Here is a 6,000-nt window from a genome sequence, read left to right as displayed (position 1 = left end):
TTCATGCTCTACCTATTCATCCATCCCTCCACGAAAACCTGAGAACTACAGGTTTTTTTAACTGACTCCATAATTTTGCCTTCTCCAGAATGTCAGTTAGAATCATATATTATGTAGTTTTCAGATTGCATTCTTGCATTTAAAAATAAGCATTTAAGGTTCCTCCATGTCTTTCTGTGGTTTGATAGCACATTTCTTTTTAGCACTAAATTATATCGTATGGGTGGACCAGTTTTTTTGCCCATTCACCTGCTGAAGGACAATATTGGTTGCTTTCAAGTTTGGTAATTATAAATAAGGATGCTATAAACATTTATGTGCAGGTTTTTTTGTGTAGAAATAAGCTTTCAACTCACTTTTGTTAATACTAAGGCTGGATCACATGGTTAAGACTTTTTAGCTTAAAAAAACTTTCATCCAAAGTGGCTGTGCCAATTTGCTATCACACCAACACTGAATGAGAATTCCTCGTTTTACATCCTCACCAACATTTGGTGTAGTATTTTGGATTGTAGGCATTCTAATAGATATCCCATTGCTTTTTCAAATTTGCAATTCCCTACTGACCTGTAACGGTAAGCATCTTTTCATATGCTTTCTTGCCATCTGTATGTCAAATATCTATTTTGCCCATTTTCTAATTGGGTTGTTCCTTTTCTTAATTGTTGAGTTTTAAGAGTTTTTAGTATACAATTGACCCTTAAAAAAGATGTGGGTATTGAGACACCCACCACCTACACAGAAAATCAGAGTATAACTTAAGTCGGCCCTCCAAACATGAAAATATTGTTGACTCTTAAACAAGGTGGTTTGAAGTGCCAGAGTCTACTTACACAGATTTTTTTAAATCCCCATATTAGTGGACGCATGCAATACAAAGTCACATTGTTAGGGGTCAAATGTATTTTGGTTAAGCCCTTTATCACATATGTCTTTTGCAAATATTTTCTTCCGGCTTGTGGCTTCTCATTCGACTATATACCTTTCCACAATGTGTAATTATGCTGTGTATAATTTGCTTTTTAATATAGCATTATACCAAGCATTTCCCACTTCGCTTGAAACTTCCAAATCATCATTTTAAAGGACTGCAAAATAAATATCACATTTCCTCCACAGCTCCACAGCGTAGATTTTATTTTCCTCACTTTACAGGTGATAAGAAATAAGAGAATGGAAATTTGCCTGTGGTTTTAGCGCTGCTTAACCCGCTAAACTCAGAATCCCCCAGGAAACCTACCCGATGCTGTCTCCGCCCCGCCCTCCCATCCCTTGGCGGAGGTTTCTGGAACTAGGTAACATTTCCTTTTTTTTTTTTGTCTTCCAACTCGCTTAAAACAGAGTAAAGCCGGGATCCTTTGGCTGACACATCTCGGGGTACAGGGCCCCGCGGGCCTCAGGGCGGGCGCTCTCCCCTGTCTTCCTCCTCCGCAGGAGCACGGGGCGGAGCAGGAGCGAAGAGTCCACGCCCCGCCACCCGCCCGGGCTCACTCACTCGACGCGCAGACGGCGCGGACACCGGACCTGACCTCCTGAAGCGCAGCGGTCCCAGCCGGCCCCCACCTCCAGGTGCCGACCGCGCTGTTCCAGCAGGGCGAGGAAGCCCAGGCCACGTAGCTAGACGCGCGCAGCACAGCGGGGCCCACGGAGCCAGGCGCGGTGAGCGCTGGGCGGCCGCTCCGCGGCCCGGTCTCCCCGAGCACTACGAGCTTTGTCTCCGGACACCCCGCTCCCCCGCGTCAAGCTCGGGCGCCCTCCCCCAGGGCGCCCCAGTGAGGCTGCTGCTAAGTCGGAGTACTTCCTGACTGTCTCATCGCTGCTTCTTCCAGCACCTCGGCCTCGGGAAGTTTGCCGCGAAAACGAAAGTAAATAACTCGGGTGCGTCTTCGTGGAGGCGGTGACCGGGTTTGCTAGACTCCGCTTCCAGGCAGGGGCGGGGCTTCCTGGTCTGGCGTGCGGCGGTGGGCGGGCTTTCCTGAAGTCGGGCGGAGAGTGTGCTGGTTGGGCGATAGGCGGGGTCCGCGATGATCCCGGAAGTCGGACGGTGGACGGGATAGTCCCTACTCCCGCCGCCAGGACTAGGGGAGCACCTGCTGCGCGGCAAGCGGGGCCATGTATTCAGTTTGCAAATCCCGGAGATCTATCAGCCAAAGGATCCCGGCTTTAATTCGTTTTAAAGCGAGTTGGGAGGACAAAAGAAAAGAGGAAATGTTACCCAGGCATAGAAACGTCCGCCAAAGTTCCCGGAAGTCGGGTGCGGAATTGCTGTCAAAGGCTCAGAAGCCTTACTCGCCGGAGGTTTAGGTGTAAATCCGTACCCGGGCGGAGACCTGCCCTAGGGTCACGACAACGGTGTGACGCTGGAACAAGCCCTTCGTTTTTGTTTTCTTTGTTATTTTGGTAGGGCCGATGGGTTTTCATTGCATTATTAAGATACAGTGGTGTGTGCTCTTGCCATAATAAGATTAGTCAATGTCTTTAACCGGGACTTCTTATCAACCCTTTGAAAGGACCTTTTGCTGTTGCACTTGCCCGCCGCAGCAGATTGCAAACAATCGAAAGCGTTTGTGCCATAATCTTAGATGTGAGCTGGCAAATGGAAAAGAAGAGTCAACAGCCACATTGACAAAAGGGACGAATGTCATAACCCTAGAAGGCCTCTTCCATGGTCAGTGGCATTTGCTTTTATGCAGCGCTATCGAATCTGTTCAGGGTTTTAAAGAGGCTTGGCTACATTCTTGTAAAAATTTGACAGAAACCCACAAGGCGTGTGGGTGGGTGGAAGAGGGGGTTCATTTATTTCTTTGTGTCTTGCTAATGGTTTGTTTCTTCCGCAGAGCTCTTGTTTATCTTGGACAAAGCCTAAGGCTGTTTTAATATGTTATAAGCAATTTTGCAGAAGCCTTTCGGTCTTTAGACCAATATTAATTCTTCCTTGATATACACTTGAAGAAATCAAGGCTTGGAGTGAACTTTGGGATGTGGAATGATTTAGTACTTGATTTGCATTTTTAACTATCAGGTTAGTGCAAGAGTAAGGAGGAGTCTAGGGCCATGCCATCCTCAAGGCCCGCCCCTCCCATCTCTTCTGATCTCGGAAGCTAAGTAGGGTGGAGCATGGTTAGTACATGGATGGGAGACCACCTAGGAATACCTGATACTGTAGGCTTAAAAAAAAAAAAATTGTAAGGAGGAAATTGTGGTCCATTAGAAATGTGGAAAACTGCAGCTCTTCTAAACCGAAAAAGTGAAGATTAAGCTTGTTTAAAATAAAATGTGGGGCGTATCATCATTGTTATTACTGATAAAAACAGTAATGATTACTTTAATTTTCATTTTTCTCTGTGCTGTATTGCACACTAGAAATATGTTCTGCTTCTGAGATTGTGAATGTTAATGAGAATTAAAAAAAAATTCTAAAATAGCAACTTCCAAAATGGCAAACTATTATTTGGTGCTTATTAATCCATAACATGTTAATACCACCAATATAACCTGGGAATTTGAAAAAATAGCTTCCCATGCTTTGGTTGGATATTATACTCTGGCAAAATGATTGTATTAACCTGTAGAATATTGATTTTGAACCATATATTTTTATGTTTTTAAATTTTAGCCTATCCATTCCCCTGGTTCTGATGTAGCATACTTATTTAGTATAGGTGAGCAAGACTGTAAGATTAGGTCTTTGCATCTGATTTTAACAAAGACAGATTATTTTCGCTATCTAGACAAAGTAGCATGTTTTAGTGAATTGATAGAAGTCTGAGTGAAGAGACAGTTTCAGTTCCAGAATCTGCCACTTTGGATGAATCATTTAACTCTAAATTTTAGTCTCTTTATTTGTAAATTGGAATGATGAGAATAAAACTTCACAGGGATATAGTGTGCTAATGTACATGATATTGCTTGGTTAAACTGTTTCAGTCTTGTCTCTTGCTCATCAATTGGCTCTTCCTTGCTTAGCTCTCTTATTTATCTGGGCACAGCATCAAGATATATAATCAAAGAACTTTAGAAAAGTCCACAGTGTATCTTGAGTAAAATTGAAGTCCTATTAGCATGGAAAAAAGGGGGCCAATAATAGGTAGGCAACCAACATTTTCTGTCAGAGTCATTATGTATGGTCATCACTTAATTGAAAAAATAGTCCTCTACCACTGAAAATTAATATAAAAAATGTAAAAAAATATTTTTATTGAAGTATAACATACACAGAAAAGTTCACAAAGTATCACAACACTCTACATAGTATCACAAAGTGAACATTACCCGGATTAAGGAATAGAACATTGCTATCACTCCTGAAACCCCCTGTGCCTCTTGTCTCCCACCTATAGTAAGCACTATTCTGACTGTTAATATAATTCTGCCTGTTGGGAGGTATTAATTACTTTTTATTATTTATTTATATTTTTCCTTAGTTTTATTGAGGTATACTTGACAAACATAATTGAATATAGATATGAATATTTTGATACATAGACTCATCCTGCCTTATAGGTAATTTGTGAAGTTTCTTGGAATTTTCTATCAATTTTAGTGGAAAAAATTTGCTTCTCTGAGTCCCTGAGTTAATATCCATTTATCTTGTTATAAATTAGTTATCATAACATGATATAACAGGTCAGTGTGCTTTCATTGATTACTCTGTAACATGGCTTTGTAATGTTGTGTTCTGCTTGCCTGCATTCAGTGTTTCTGTGATTTTTGGATATCTAAACCACTCACAAGGCCTTCCTAAGATATTTAGTGCTTATAAAATTGAATCGTTCATGGGAACAAAAGGAGAAAAACAGTAAGAACAGAAATCACTGGGAACTGCATTACAGATGCATAAGATTAGGTGAGGCCAGACTAAACCAGCAAACTGCCAGACTGTAAGGAGAATTAACTTGGATCAGGAACCAACCTCATAAAGTGCAGCCGACCCCCCTGGAGGTCTTCACCTGCAATCCATCATGCCTGCAGGAGGCACTGCAAATCCTAGTTGGTCTTGGCAAATTTGAGAAGGCAAGACCTGGGCTGAAGCAGAGATACCAAATAGCACTCATAAAACTGAAATTTTATACTCAGGCATATTTCAGGGCATGGTTATAATTCTTTCTGTTTCTTTGTATTTTTTAAGTGTTATTAAACATTCATATACAACATCATTTTTGAAAAATGCTAGATGTATTTCAGAGTATGAGTGAACATTACCCGGATTAAGGAATAGAACTATGTTATTAAACATTCATATACAACATCATTTTTGAAAAATGCTAGATGTATTTCAGAGTATGAGTGAACATTACCCGGATTAAGGAATAGGACATAACTTATTCTTTCCTGTGTGTGTATAAATTGTTTATAAGCTTTTTGTCCTTTGTAATGTTACTGGGAACATCCTTGTATGTACATAACCTTTATCAGCATCTCTGATTTGATTCCCCAGAATAAAGAACTATTGAGTGAAGGAATTATTCTCTTTAAAAAATAAATTTTATTATAAATATAATTTATATTCATTGTAGAAAATTTATAAAATGTAATAAAAGTGTAAAGAAGAAAGTGAAAAATCACCCTGCCATCTGGATATAATCCTCACTAACATTTTGGTACCTTTCCCTATGTCTTTTTTTTTTTTTTCTGGTTATATCTTTATGTATATCTAACTTACGGCTGGCAACGCCGCACCTTTGCTTTGCAACAGCAGCGCACCTTCGTAAACTTGCCTTGCCTTTGAAACAGCCGCCATTGCACATATGCTGTATACCTTGCTTATCCCACTTTACCACACCTTTATTTTGCCACATGAAACAGGAACAAGGACTTGGAACGGGCGAGGCGACGGAAACAAATCCGCGCTTTGCATGCCGCCGCCATATACGCGAAAAACGACGCGCCGCAGCAACGCTGCTTGCAAACGGCAACACTCTGCGCGCAGCATGCTGCTCTGCTGCAATACGAAAAGCGAAAGCCATACACCGCAGCCGTGCCTTTTCAAAATACAGCGAA

At 41.4% G+C, this 6,000-nt stretch overlaps 1 protein-coding gene across 3 annotated transcripts in view; it reads left to right on the top strand.

Moving 5' to 3' along the window:
* Nucleotides 1-1,470: 1,470 nt before the first annotated feature.
* The window catches only part of RIPK1 (receptor interacting serine/threonine kinase 1), a 32,706-nt gene continuing 28,176 nt past the window's right edge, over nt 1,471-6,000 (top strand). Inside the window, exon 1 of one of the 3 annotated variants that reach the window (XM_039869451.1) lies at nt 1,471-1,865. The gene's annotated coding sequence lies outside the window, so the exon portion shown is untranslated. Of the gene's footprint in view, nt 1,879-2,049; nt 2,669-6,000 lie in introns of those variants that run through there. The other 2 variants (XM_039869450.1, XM_039869453.1) reach the window with 2 other exon arrangements.

Source organism: Pteropus medius, unplaced genomic scaffold (assembly GCF_902729225.1).
Source record: "Pteropus medius unplaced genomic scaffold, Ma_sr-lr_union100, whole genome shotgun sequence".
Classification (NCBI taxonomy): domain Eukaryota; kingdom Metazoa; phylum Chordata; class Mammalia; order Chiroptera; family Pteropodidae; genus Pteropus; species Pteropus medius.
The sequence above is the reverse complement of the archived record's forward strand: the minus strand, read 5'-3'. Positions and strand labels throughout refer to the sequence as shown.